This window comes from Harpia harpyja, chromosome 13, assembly GCF_026419915.1.
Source record: "Harpia harpyja isolate bHarHar1 chromosome 13, bHarHar1 primary haplotype, whole genome shotgun sequence".
NCBI classification, from domain to species: Eukaryota; Metazoa; Chordata; class Aves; order Accipitriformes; family Accipitridae; genus Harpia; species Harpia harpyja.
The window spans coordinates 34,944,587-34,959,838 of NC_068952.1; the positions used below are offsets into that span (position 1 = coordinate 34,944,587).

Genomic DNA, 15,252 nt, shown 5'->3' on the forward strand with positions numbered 1-15,252 from the left:
TTGCGTGTGGTAACCGCAACTGGAGCTAAGGGGGTAAATTATGGAGGAACCAAAGCCGTGTTTTAAGGCTGAGCCTCTGCACTCCCAACAGTTTCATGTGAAACTGAAATTTTTGGTTTCATGTCCCTGAAAATCAGCCCTATTCCTGTATTTCATTCTGCACAGACAACATAAATAAAAATTACTGAATACTTGGGAAAACTATAGGTGTTAATAAGCTGTGTAAGATCAGTCAGTGAGTTAGTGACAAAACGATTATTTAAATAGAAAGGGATATCAATTTTTAAGTTTGTTCTCGGTGTGTTTTGTTAAGTCAATCCTCTGGTCACGAGAGCATATTTCTCTTAAAAATAAACAGAAAACAACATTTTGTTGTTGAGTTGCAAGGTAGAATAAAAGACCTTTTTCCTTCCAGTAGTCCTAGTTTCTACTAACCACCATTTTAAGGAGACTTGTGATAACACTTCTTCAGACTGCATGTCGCGGAAGAGTGGTTGAGAAAATAGTCATGCCTCAGAGAGGCAGGGTTATGGAGCCAAGTTTTATTACCTGCTACTGCCCCAAAGACAGCAGGTACTTATTAGGATCTACATTAGTTACATTTAGTAATATTTTTAAAATGGCTCTGGTTCTTCTCAGTGCAATGTCTTCAGTCCTCCTTTCTTAGAACTAGACTTCAATTCTTCTGTTTTTTTCTAAAAGACTGGAAGACTGAGGAATTTTGCTGATTCAGTGAAGTCTTTCACTGACCTTATTTGTATGTTTGAAGTACTAACATTTCGTCTCAAAAAATTCCAACCCAGACAATTGGTATCATTAGCAGCAACTCAGCAACTTTGGTTCAAGTCTATCTTTTGAAGGCTCTGAAATGCCTTCTTTTGCCCTTAATTTCTGTAAAATTTCAGATTTATTGATCTCTGTACACAAAGAGATCTCTCTATACAGTTGTATACCTGTTTATGGATGGAGGGGTATGACTATTAAAAAAAAAAGATCTTGAGAAAACATGCATTTTGCTAGATCTACAATTAAATCTACATATTCTGGTGTCATTCTAAAGATTGCATTTTTTACAGAACAAATGCTGGAGTAAGGAGCCATTGTTCACCTGGATATAAAATTGCTCTTCTCTGTGCAGAATCTGCAGGGCGATGCTTGGAATTTGTGCACATATTTAGCCTGGTGGGACTCTGATTCAGAAGGGGGTCAGACAGTCTGCTGTAATATTCAGCTGCAACATAATAGCAGTTCTTAAAATACTATAGCTTAACATGCCACCCAGAGAAGACTTATTTAGTCTTTTCTCAGCTGTCTGTTGAGTCAGCCACTTGCGAAAGGGCAATAAACAGGAAGAAATTGAGGAATAAGGATGGCAGCCTTTGATAACTCTCTCAGTTTTCATTAACTCTCTTCTTCAGTTCAGAAAAAATGAAAAATTATAAAATACATGAGCAAAGCATTTGAGGTTTTTGCACTATACTTAGGTTTCTCTCTTGAAGAATCTAGAAAAGGTTTCGAAAAGGAATAAAGTCAAATGAGAATGTTCAATCTATTCAGAAATTGCTGTTTGCATATGTTTCTGTATATTGTGCAGAGTTTTGCAGGGAGCTTTGCTGTTTCCTGTGTCCAAATTCTACTTCATGATCCTTAATTCTGTGCTGACCCAGATCTAGTCATGTATGGAGCAGCCTGGGAACAGTTGCAATGGTATTATTGGCACAGGCATTTTGATATCCATCAAAATGAAGGATACCATGGTTTCTCCCCACTTCTCAGGGTGTACCTTCCTGTCCACAAAGTGCCCCATCAGTTGGGTGGTCAGAACAGCTGGTGCAGAATCTATTCAGATGTACAGCTCCAAAATACCTCCCTTGCATTGCTACGTTAAAGATGCTTGTTAACTCCTCTTACTTCAGTATGATAGCTCTCACGTTTATTTTCATTCTCTACTATCTTCAGCAGACTTTGGGAGTGTTAAAATAAACATTATTTGCCTAGTCATGTGGCTCTACTCCATTTGGCAAACACCAGTCTGTTTGCTGTCTTTTTAATGATTTCATTGCTGTCCTTAGTATTTCAGTTTCTCAGAGTGGTGAGAGTTAAGGCTTATGGCAGAGTTACTTCTGCAAAGTCAGCAGGGGTGGCACACAGGATTGTTTTCTCATTACCTCAGGGGGGCAAAAAATGGTTGGCCTTTAAGATATGTGTGAATCCATGGCTTTCACAGCCAGCTTGGAAATACAACCCATGCCAGCTTGCCTTCTGATTCCAGATTTCTTCAAGGATTAATGGGACTGCAGCAAAACACAGCTTCTCCTTCTGTACTGAGCAGTCCTCATCATCTTTCTTGGATCTGGGGAAACTCAGTCCAAGCAGACACTTAAAGGAAACATGGGAAAATCTGGCAAATACTTGAGAGAGAATGAGACTGTGAGAGCCAGCAGGAAGCAGGATGTCACAAATACAGGAGCTTAGACAACTATGTTGAACGTGACAATGAGACATATCCATAAGGGTCACATCTGAGGTGATTTCCTTCATTTAAAAAAAGTTCTTCTTAGAGCCGATAGACATTTTTGCTTAAAACAAAACAATAGTGAAGGGTCAACCTCAGGATTCAGCCCATTTAATGTTCTTTGCATAATGCCCAGCAACATGCAAAGTCAATTTCCTTAAATAACTGGGTGTTATTAGCACATGGAGGCTTTACCATCAGTCTTTCCTTTTATTTGATATAAACCATCATGAACTCATTTGGTATTAATGGAAACCCCATGGGTTCGCATGCTGTCATTTAGCATTAATTAATGTATCTTTGTTTAAATTGTGTTACTCCCCATCCAATAGCTGGGACGTTCTCTGCAAGTTCTCAAAGGGATTGATTTATTTTCTTTGGCTTCATGATTGCAGCCCATACTTGTCATGCACATATGGACTGAATGACGAAAGGATTCCAGGTGCTTAGCCATCCAAAGAGGACAGCTTAATCACACAGCAGCACAGTTGCATGCATATGTGTAAGAAGTGGAGAAAATCTGTACCAAAAGCTTTCTTCAAGGTGTGTGGGTCCTTACAATTCCTGTTGTAACTGTAGAGCAGGATAGGACCTCACCCCCTCTCAGGGTTTAGCATTCTCTCTGTAGGCAGTGATTTTTTTGACTCACTACCTCCTAAAAAACTATGTTTACAGCATTCCTCTAGCTCAAGCTGGGAACCATTGGGGGCAAATTGCAGTTCAAATATCTGACAGAGCTTCTGACAGCAAAAGCTCTTGTGAGCATCAGGATGGTTCTTAAAGTCAATTCAATAGTTAGATGAGATTTCATTAAAATAAAGAATTGGAGATGTCTGCAAATATTTGAGTAGGAAACAGTATTGTGTGCATTGTACCATCACACTGATGACACTCATTGTTTAATCTGTCATAATTACCATTGTAAAGTATGTTTTTTCAGAGGTTTACAGTACAGCTGTTTTGTTCACTGCACGTTTTCTACCTCTAAGCTGTTTCTCTTTTTCCCGTTAAAAACAAATTAAAACCAATTTGACTACTTTGAGAGCTCTCCTTTAGAGAGAGCAAAACAAAAAGAGTCAGGGATGTTGTTATGCAGAGTGGCAGAGCTGGACCAGATCCTACTCACTGGTTGTGCATGAGGCTGAGTGATACTTAAGTGCCTGTGCCCGGTAGAAAGGGGGCATAAGTATTTCATCCCACTTAGTGAACAGGAGGTATGAAGCTGCTTCTGGAGGTCGCAAAAAGAGGAACCAATTAGCCCTGTATTTTTCACGTCCCTTCTTGTTTTCCAAGGAGACATGGTAGCAATCCCATGGTTCAGTGAGGTGGACTGTGAGAGAAATGGCTCCCTAATGAACGTTTGTCCCTGGCTTGCCTGGCAGTGGGATTTCCACTATAAAGATGAGGTCCTTTTCTTGGCTAACAGCTTTGTTCCAGGGATCTCAACAGCGATGTCCCTCCCGCACACTTCATCCCTTCAAGCTTCTGTCCTTACTCTTACTCTGCCAGGTGGCAAGTATGGAGTACTTCCCACTGGTGTCCTGCTAATGTCCATAACTTGCTGACTCTTACTTACCATGGTGGTGGCTGTGACGTGAAACTTAAATGTATGGACAGGGCAAAATCATGGCCTGTTACATTGCTGTATTGATTAGAAGGAAAGAATAAACTGTGTTTTAGGATGATAAATGTGGGAATCTGGAGATCTGGCTTCAACTCTCTCTTTTGCCATAGGTTTCCTCAGGAAGATCGAATGTCTCTGTGCCTGAGTTCCTCTCATAAGACATGACCAGTGTTACATAGAGATGCTGAGTGGATAAGTACCCCCTGGAAGGGAACGAATCTCTGAGATGCACAGAGCACACAGGCTCCTGCCCTGGGGAGCGATGGCGAGTGGCTGTCATTGGGATTGTTTTGCTTGCCCCTGAAATGCAGTACCACAGCCCAGTGGTGAGGCCACCAGCCCTTCAAAAGGAGTGAAGAGCAGCTGGAAGCGAGCAATTCCTTATTGCAAGACCTGACCAGCTCCTTCCTGCATTTCAGGAGTGGGCACTGCAGCACAAGGGGAGACGCTCTGAGAGGCCGGTGCATCTGCGTAGCTCTCCGTGTTGCCATGCAGGGCTCTTAGGCGCTGAAAATGTGGCAGCCTGCCTAGCTAATTATCTCCCCAGCTCTTGAGAGGGCTAGTCCAGGCACGGCACTGTGCTGACACAGCTGTCCTGCTGCCGGTTCCTCGGCTGGCCCCGTCCGGGGGATCCCAGGGCTGCGCTCTGTTGCAGAGCATAGCTATGCCTGTAGGAACTTTTCACAGGTAGTCGCAATGCTGGAAAAGTATTATTTAATTCACTGCTATGCGAATAGCCCTGTGGGCTACAGCTAGGGAGGAAAATAGGCTTGTTTCTCTTGTGCTACACCATGTAGTCTGCGTGGGCAGAAGGACAGAGTGCTGTCTGTTGTAAGCCCCTGACACAAGGTCAGACGAGAGCTGTGCCAGTGCAGAGGCCTGGTTGGCCAAACTGCCCCCTTGTCCAACTCCGCTGACCTTCTCTGAGCTAATTCAGGGATGTCTTTGGCCCAGTAAGTTCAGCTAAAGCAGCTGTGATTGCCCTAATGCAAAGTTTCCTGGTTTTGCTGGTATGTATTTTAAGCTTCTTGATATGTCAGTGCAGTTTCTTGCATTTCCTATCTGAACAGTTTCTGTCGGAAGCATGTATTGTTTGGGAAGACGTGACATTAATTACTGTGTGAATTATTTGTTGTGTGGGTACCGTGGAAGAAATAGATGGGAACTATTCCAAATGGTCTTTAATGAGTTCAGTCATCCAAGATCCTGATTTCCATCTCATAAATAATAAACTGTCCTCAATATGCTAATTCAAATTTGCCTTTAAATTGCTTATTTTAATTTTGCAGAGGAAATAATCAAGAAGAAAAAGTTCTGAAAAATACAAGCCTGCCCTGTTTCTGTGGCAGGGCGCTCAGAGGTTGCAGTATCTCATCTTCTTCCCCCCACTAAGTCTTGAGACAGTGAGCATGTGACTAGGCTGGTAATGGTTTCATGTCGTGAAGAGTGAAATTTGAAACATAACGAACGAAAATATATATGAAAACTTTGCTCCATAAAGGAAGGGTCCTTAATATAATCTTACGCAGTGAGCTCTTTGCCATCTCCTTTTGATGGGGTCTCCAGTCTCTATTTCTGCTGCTGATCGTTTGCTGTTCGGGCCAATGGAGGCCAGAAGTGTTGCTCTAACGATAGACCTAGCCTCTGGCAAGGTAATAGTGTGTGCTCAGCAGTGACCCATCTGCTTCATCAAATGCAACATAAAGAGTCTTTTAGACAAGTCTCATCTAGTCTTGCAGTAGCGGGTGAAGATTTTTCAAAAAGCCTTCTCATATTTGCGGACGCTTGTATGAGGCATGAAGGTACCGGTAACTGGACTAATGATTTCCCACTCTGCTAACTATAAATAGAAATATTTGTGCTTCAGGCAGGCAAATCATTACACTCAGAGAGTTTGGTACTGATATAACAGTTAGCCATGAGATTTTTCTGTTCTGAAAACATCCTTTTCATTCTTTTTTTTTTCTTCCTCTCAGCATTTTATCTTCAGTAAATACATATCATGATTTTACAAGAACTTGTGGTCTCTAGGCTGTCTGTAAGTCCAGACTAAACAATAGTGCATAGCATAGCAAAAATGCTACAAGAAAATAAAAAGAAATGTATTTTGGACATGTATTAGCTGGTCACACATCATTCAGATTTGTTAAGGTTCGATACCGGATAAATAGACAGGAATAGAAAGTTTGGATGGTCTTGCAGGCATGTCTTAGGGGAAACACAGTCACAGAAATTTCATTTCAAGAGATGAACCAGTGAAAAAACCCAAACAGGTTACTCTATTCCATGCCCTGGAAGGAATGGCAGCTTTTTGAAAACATTAATATCCTCAGTCAGGCATCGCAAATATTAGTTCTCAGTTCCTTCAAGGGATAAAAAGAGATAAAAATAGAAGCCACTCTGAAACCTCCCAGAGGCTGACAAATGCATTCATTCATTTCTTTATAATGACATCTTTCATGAAGGCCTTAACACTGGAAATTCTCAGAGGAGGATTCCTTCCCCCCCATACTTTCTCACTTCTGCTGAAAGCTGTCTGTATCATTGCAAGCAGGCAGGGGGTAAAATACTTTCTGAAAACTCAGCTGTGCTTTTGTAGGCTGATCTTGAACAGGAAAAAGGCTCATTCTCCTGAATGCACCGAGAACGTGGCGCCGAGACCTGGAACAGTGTGGGAATGTCTGACTGGTGGGACAGCCCACGTGAGAGGAGATGGCTGTGTGCAGTTCTCAGCAAGGGGTGAGCAAAGTGCAACCCCTGCACCTCAAATCTGTGTGTGAGAAACACACACTGCAGAAAACAGATGTCAACTTTGCAGTAGCTTTCGTTTCGCTCTCTATTCCTCTCATTTGTATGTCTTCCCAGTTTATTCATCTCCACTCTAAGGCCTGCATTCATCCTGTTTAGCGGAGGCAACCTAGTCACATTTGCCCTCTGCTGCAGGGAGGGAGAGAGGCTCTTCCAGGGCTCTCAGACCTTCAGATTAACTGACTCCCTCTCTGAGGAGCCTCTTTTTGTCTGTTGATTGTACAGGAACCAAGGCTTGTTTAGCTGGCTTGGTTAAATGTCTACAGTTTAGTGGGGTCATCTTGATCTCTACACTTCGATCTTTCGTAAGGTTGGCAGGCAAACAGCACAGTCAGTCGCTTTGTTTTTCTTACACTAAATTTTAAGAGTCTTTTTCACAACCAGAGTGTAAAGCAAAGCCCAGCACACTGCTTACATTGACACTGGGAGTTAAAGCTGCAGCCTGAAATGGTATTGCTATTGCAGGTGGAACTCATCTGACCAAATGCAGACTGAACATAGAGATGAATAGAGATGAACACCAAAAGACTGTCTTTAACTTCTCACACTATAAGTGAACCTAGAGCCAATAGCTCAGGGGTATTCATGTACATCTAGAGATATGCAGGTAAATTACATCCACAATACCTGCACAGCTCCCTCCATGGCAGTCATTCCAGAGCAAGGGATCAGCCGCACAGGTGAACTAAAGATATAGGACTGAAGAGCACCGAGTCATCCAATCAATGCCTCTCAAAATGCAGAAAGGCATGCTGCAGATTTGCAGTCCTGTGCGATGTAGCTCATCTCCCCCTGGGATGCCGTACATTTCCAGGCTTCCCACAACAGACTCTAAGTCTGTGCTAGAAGACCAAATGCCACAATAATTGTGTCACAGGAGGAGAACAGGAGAGATCAAGGGCATTTATAAGTCCTCCTGGCTAGCAGAAGATTTGCTGGGAGACATTTGCAGACGCTTCCGGACCATGCACTATGCTGCAGTGGAAGACAAACAAAACCCAGCAGTCTCTGATGAGCTAATCTGGAAGAGGGTTGCTTCCCCATTCCAAATCTGGTGATTAGCTCAACCCTGGGCATGCGAACAAGCGCAGACAGCTGATGGATGCTGATATACCTTGAGGAGCGCTGATGAACCTTGTGTCTCTTAGTGACCATGTTTACACCCTTAGCTGACCCAACACAAAGTGAAAAACTCTAGCTTAAATCCCTGTGAAAAAAGATTAAGGGGTTCAGGAAACAGTGTATCATTCAAGAAAAATGTCAGCCGTGGGAGTATAACCTTAATTATTAAACTATACTGGTCTAATTTTACTCCTATGATTTCCCATGTACACAACAAGAAGATCTCCAGTGGAGGGTTATATTTTTCTTTTATAAACAAAGGCTTTGCTTTGTAATGTACTGCTGTTTGGCACAGTCTCTGATTGTATAAAAGGCAGATCTTTAAACAATGTGCTGTGATCTTATCTGCAAGCTGGAGGATATATCATCAATATAATTTGTGGCAGGATATTTGCATAGATGTGGTGAAGAAGTGTGTTGGAAACTCCTCTGAAATCACACAGGCAAAAAGGAGACAGAATTAGCTTAAATAAGTGAGGCTATCAGCTTAACAGCTCCATGAATATGTGTTCTTTCTAGCATAGGAAATCACAGTTTGCAGGTACTTAAAGCCAGCTAAGAGAAAACAGGCTGATTGTGATTTTCTGTCACTAACATACTGGATCACACAGGGAACCGGTAACTATTTACAGAGAGTTTCAGCTGTTCACAGGTTCGAGTGTGGCTCTCTAACTCCACCACTGGTATCCAAAGGCTGTTCTTGGCCCCAGAGAAAGGAGGGCTGAAGGGCTTGGCCCCAGGGAAGGGAGGCTGCTGTTCTGAAGTCGTTAGTAGGCGAGGGGAGGCATTCTGCAAATGACAAGTGCCATCACAAACAAAATTAATTGGTTCCTCTGCTGGTATTCTTGAAAGGATGAATGGACATTGCCAGTGCTGTTCAGGAGACCAAGCTAAATTATCATAATAGACCCTTCTGGCAAGAAATTCTGTGCGTCACTGAGAGGTACTCCTTTTGCATCACGGTCAAGATATGTATTAGTATAATTTAGAGACCAACTGCAGCTCATGGTGTCAGTGAGTCTACTCATAGTGTGGGTGAAAATGTACTTCAGGTTCTACAGCAGTAATTCTGGCCCCTTTCACATATTCTGTGTTTGCTTGAAGAAAATAAATTGTGCTGTACTGTACATAATAAAGGGCTTCTCTTCCTGAACAGTACTTAGAGTTGTAACCTAGCAAGAATGCTAGGGAAGCTGGAAACATCAACTTTGCCCAGACAACCAAAAACTTTCCTTTATATTGTGCCAGTGGTTGCACCTTCTGGAGCCCTGATGCAGTAACAGTATGTGCGAAGGCTAGAGATAATGTAAAGCTCCAGATCTGGAATTGAAACTTCCCCAGTGTGAGAAGTGTTGGTGTTGGTTATGCTCCATGTCTAGCTGCTTTTTAAGTTGCAAAAGATTTCCACTTCTAGTATAACACCCTGTAAAAAAAGAGCATGCACTGACTTCTCTTGTTAAAATTCCTTTCAGTTTCTTAGGTTTTTTTTCCTTTTATTAGTTAGGAATGGTAGAGGTCGGTGGAGCTTTGTAAAGGACCTTTTCAGCAAGGGTGAAACATATTAATCACGCTGGAAATCCTGCCTGCTGGCTGATGGGGTGCCTCTCTGTGCTGGGGTACAGGCCTTGGGGAGCTGTATGCACACGTGGGCACCTGATGTATGGGTTATCTTGCAGGAATGGAGAACAGCTGAGAGATGAAAGAGTGAAAAGCAACAAAGTTCTGCCAGATGCAAAAAGTAAATGAGCAGAAGGAAACCCAAAACTATTCATTTTTGCTGTCACTTTCTTTGTTACCTCTCCGGACAAGTGTGATATCCAAGTTAACCACATTGTCCTTTTTTCTTGTCCTTGATGTATTTGTATCTTTGCATTTATTGTTAGGTTTTGTCATGTTATCAACTTCCAAGAGTGGTACACCAAATCAGATGTTTCTGCTCAAAGCTGTAAGTCTCCAAATAGGACGAGTGAATTTGGTTTCTTCCCTAAAAGTTCAAAATGTCCTTGCTTGCTCCTAGGGTCCTCCATGGGCTGCTATTCTGGTTAAATTCAAGAGCTTGGTTCCGGAGTCTTTGCTCCATGAGGGAGATCAGGCTTCTTCCTTTGAGAGCTTGCTCCTGACCTGAATGACAAAGAAACTGAAACAAGGGCAGGGTGAAGCTAGGGAAGGTTTGCTCACTGATGTAGCTCATTAGAGGACTTCACTGCCTTGCTACTGAGCCTTTTGGTTCTGCCAAGTTTCTTGATGAGAGCTGCAGGAGTAACAATAGAAAAGTAGGTCAGGAGTAGATCTTGTAAATCTACTCAAAGGGCCAAGAGCACATTTTGTGTAGAAGAAGAAAAGAGAGAAAGGAAAAAAAGAAATAGGAAGATTTTAGGGTGAAGAGAAGAACAGGAAGGCCAGAAGTTTAGGTAGGACTTTGTGTGTGAACCATGATGTGTAATTATACACCTGATTACAGATTGCTTTCTTATAGTGTCTGAAAAATTCTCCAGTTTCTTCAGCTGGGCTTTCATTAGCACTTCTGAATCTCTTATTCTGCAGTTGCTGTTAGCACTAAGGCCAGCCTGCCTGCCTGCCTGCAGGGATTTTGACTATACAGTGGGTGAGCAATGTGCTGGCCTGCTGTATACACATTTCAAGTGTGTAGTTGCACCCCTACTGAGACCCAGGGAAAAGCAACAGCAGAAAAACAAGAGCTTTTGCAGGATGGACGGTTTCCTTTGAAATGTGGTAGGCATGTGATTTCTTTAAAGGGAAGAAAATCAATAGAAGGATTTTTTAGGTTGGAAAAAACACCATCCCCAGTGTTGTCTTTGGGAGTGAACTTTCAAAACACATCTCGGTTTGGGCAATACCCGCTGCTTATCCAGCACGCACACAACGTACAACTCGACTTTTTATTCAGCTGAACTTTTTGCCATGCTGGCAAAATTTCTTACATATAGCTGGTGTCATGAGTTTTTTCTGTTTAGGTGTAAAATCCTAGGAGGTTTCTGTAATACGCAGTTTAACCCACAACACACTGAACTGTAATCTGATTTTAAGCAAAATCTGACTGTGGCTCTTTCAGCACATCCATAATCCCAGCTAGCTTCCAGCAAATATTGTATACATCTACATTATATATGTATTTCTTCTGCTTTATATTAAACCTCTTGTTGGCTGTTAGGGTTTTTGCCATGCGTTTCTTTTTGAGTGCTTTTAACTTGTTTACTTTTGTTTTCCTAGCAGTTAGAATACAAGTTTAAAAAAGCATGTTAATGTGATACACCTTTTCAACTGAAGTAAAAGTCCTTTAGCATACACATTTACTCAAAGTGGGACTGAGGGAGGAACAGGATTTATCCTTACCAGTGTCATTCTTTCCTGTGGAAATTTCCCCTTAAAAATGATTTTGCATTTGGGACAGCTTCCTGTGGATCAAGCACTTTCTGCGTTTGGTGGTACAAGCCAGGATGTTTCCCCACCCTCAGTCAAACTGAGTGCAGTGCTGCCTGCTGGTTTTCCCCTATCAATAATTAATACATCAGTTGATAGGCAATGAACATTTTATAAAGGCCATTTAAACAAAACAGAACAGTGTCTTCATATATCAATGAGAAACTTTTTCATCTCTCTTTTGCAAATTCTCTCATTTTCCTTCTGAAAGTTGGAAACCTCTGCCAAGAAAACACAAATGGGAGACTCTCTGTTATCATAACACTGAGTTTTGAAGGAATGCTCTCACCTTAGACAACTACATTTCTGCCTGAAAGGTTTTACCTCAGTGTTATGAGGACAGCATGAAACTTACTGAAAGTTTAGGGGATATGTTTCTCCTTGTTTTTCACTTTTACTTCCTCCTTCTGACAGTTTTTTTTCTCACTACTTAGCCTCAAGGGTTCCCTACAGCCCATCACTGAGCTCCCTGTCCTTGTACAATGGGGGCACAGGCCAGTTTTAAACATACAGGTGCGGAACTCCACAACGTGTGCAGGAGTCACAGGTGTATTGCAGTAAAGCTGTTTTGAAATTAGGGTTGGGTTTTTGTTTTGGTTTTTAGTTTATCTGAAAATCTTGGTGGTTACTCTTTAGACAACCCTATATTTATCTGGAAAATAGGTCTGATGTGGACGGGGGTAGTTCTCACCCACAGATTCCCTCCTCCTGCAGCTGCATGCTACAGCATGGCCTGGAGGCCTCTGTAAAGGCACAGATATACCAGGGAAGGAGCTGGGAAGTCATACACTGTGGAGTTAGTAGCCCAGAGGGAGTGGTAGTGATGGATAGGAGCTATTTATATTTTGAGCAGTGACCACAAAAGTACGCTGCGGAGAGGCCTGGGACCACTGGCTGTACTTGCTTCTGCGTTGGAAGAGTCCCCAGGGAGTAGCACACCATGAGTGACCTCACACAGCTGGCAGAACCAACCAGCCTTGTGAAAATCTTCCTGCATATTCTCACTACTACAAGTGACAAAAAGCCTATTTATTATCCTGACAAAATGTTCTCTGCTCAGGTGGAAGTCTTAAACACTGAAATTTTTGGCCTTCGTCTGGACTTGCAGCATGGCCACAAAGTTGCTGTGTGCTGTTTCCAGATTGCTGGAGGTATCTGACCCACCTGCCAGGTGCCTTTTGTTTCTGTTTGCATGCCCTTGGTGTTGAGCTGTTTATGTGTTGTTGTTTGGTCCACTCTCAGCATTCCTGTGGGCAGTGCTGGTACCTGAGCTGAGTCATGGGTTGGTAACAACTGTCACTGGCTGAGGATCTGGCCCATCATGTGCTGCAGTGTCCTGGCAGAAAAAAGTCCAATAAATGAAACGCAGTATATAATCTGCACTTTGCAATGATGGATTTAATTAATTTATCTCTTAGCATTTTATGCTTGAGTTTTGCATGCTTTTCAAATCAAATGTAACACTTTCTGAGCTACATCAGACTCTTTTCCATTTTTGTTATGTTTCATGTCTTTTCCTCACACCATCTTTCAATGGCTAGCATTTCCCAAGTGTTTTCTAAGGGAGCTGTATAATCTTTTGATTATAGAAAGTATATAATAGTTGATGCAGTTTTACATAATTTGCTGTTTGTAGTGTACATTAACTTGTCCACTTGTGCCTTATTGAATAGGTTTTCTTTCTCATGGAGCTCAATACTGGGTTTTAGTTAAAGAAAAAACTGAGTGTCCCTTATCTTTCTCCCTCCCTTTTGTAATTATTATTATGCTTAATTTCTAGGTCATTTTCAACCAAAATTATGTGGCAGGCCAGTGAGGAGTTAAGATTCAGATAAAGCAGAATTGATACACCAGTTACTATTTTGGGGATAGGCACAGAAATATTTGGAATGCTATCAAGCAGCTGTTATGGTCTTTTAACCCCTCTAAGCTGGGAGCTACTTGGGTAGGGGAAGAAAATGAGTCTATCTTTTTTTCCCTGTAAGTCGGATGATGCATGTATATGGATTGCTTACTGATATGATTCAACTGTATGAGCAGAATAACAATGATGTTACTGTGTACTCATAGGAGTATTTCTCAAAGATTTCCTATATACCTGAATTTTGTCCCCCATCCCATTGCTCTGTCTTTTAATTAAATTCTACCCTGAATTGATTACATCTAGATTTTCCCATGAGGCTGTAGAAGTGAATTTACTTCTGTTCTTCTATCTGTAAAGCTTGTTGTTTAAATCTTTTCTCTCTCTGTCCTTTTTTTTAAAGAAGATTTGCTGATTGCAATTTGATTACCTGTTCAGCTTTTTACAAATTATGTTACTCTAACTGAAGCCTAGAAATAGAAATCCAATAAATGGCTCTAAAAGTAAACCTTAGAAATGTTTGATTTTGTATTATTCTATTCTGTTCATCTCAAGATTCCGTGTTATAGTAGACGATACTTTTTAAGCCTCTGTAGAAAATCCTGAATTAAAAAAACAACAAAGCAGAATACTTGCATTTATTCAGTAGCTCTCCTTAGAGACTGCAAATGTGGACAGATGCTGAGTCTATTGTCATTTTCTAAATAAGACCACTGTTATCTTGGTGGAAACCAGGACTTTTAGAGTCAGATTTTCAAAAAAGCTCCTAAGGAGTTTAGAGGCATGAGTTTCATTCAAAGGCAGATTTACACCAGCCAGAGATTCCTGTTATGTGTGGGGGGACACACGATGTTATCGGAGGGAAAAGCAAATTCACTTTGTATATGTCTCTGAGTGAATTTTGCTTGTGGGCAAATCTGGCTATCTGCAACAGAAACGTGATATTCTTCAGCATTTCAAGCTGTCCTGAAATCTCACTTCAGCATTAAGTTGCATGTAAACCCTTGTCTGGCTGGAAAGGCTTTTCTTCACAGCATGCTTTCCCAACGCCATTGTCCCAGCTGCACCGTCCCCAGCAGAGTGTGTCCCACGTGTTTCATACAGCAGCATTTCCCTATTAACCGTGTGCTGTGGGACACTGTGGAGCTGGCTGCTCTCTGGCTGTTCGCCTTTCAGTCCCATGCTCCTCTGTCTTCTGATGTATAGTACAGAATCTGTGTACTTCGCTGCAGCTTAACTGAATTACTCTTGTGTCACCCAGGCCCCGTAATGCTATAAAGGCTGGTTAACATATATATGAAAGCCATGGCTCACCACTGTGCTTTCTGTGACACATGCTCTTGTCAAAGGCTTTCATCACACAAAACCATTAAAAAGTCATGACCGCTACTGAAAAGATCCAGAAACAGGACTAACAAGTAAAGAAATCAAGAAGCAACCCCCCTTGGGTTTCGGATGGGGAGGGGAATCTCGTTTTAGTCACTTTTCATTTTCTGTGCCCCCTCAGTGCATGGTGCTAAAGCACTTAATGCCTCACTGGGCTCACGCTGAAGGCCTCTTGCTGCCAAACACCTGCAATCAGTAGCTGATCATTTGGCTGGGAAGTCAAAGGCAAGACACATGCGATGCTGAAACCACATCACGCCCTTCTCTGAATGCCACAAAGCTGCAGGAGGGGCACCCGACAGTGCCTTAGGGTATACAGTAAGCTATAGGGTGCATGTTTGTCTTACGTGTGGTCAACAGTTAAGTACAGAGAGCCTCTGTGGAAAGTATCACGTCCCCCAGGATCAGAGAGAGCGCACTACCTGTTGTGAAAATAGGATGATGACGACAATGCTGCTAAAGCACACTGAAGGCCGAATTGCAATATGTTGCTCG

General features: G+C 42.1%; 1 long non-coding RNA gene across 1 annotated transcript; it reads left to right on the forward strand.

Moving 5' to 3' along the window:
* Nucleotides 1-9,714: 9,714 nt before the first annotated feature.
* LOC128150167 (uncharacterized) lies at nucleotides 9,715-13,797 on the forward strand. Its single transcript, XR_008237962.1, has 3 exons — nucleotides 9,715-10,480; nucleotides 12,571-12,681; nucleotides 13,291-13,797. It is a non-coding gene; the product is annotated as an uncharacterized LOC128150167 (long non-coding RNA).
* The last annotated feature ends 1,455 nt before the right edge of the window (nucleotides 13,798-15,252 follow it).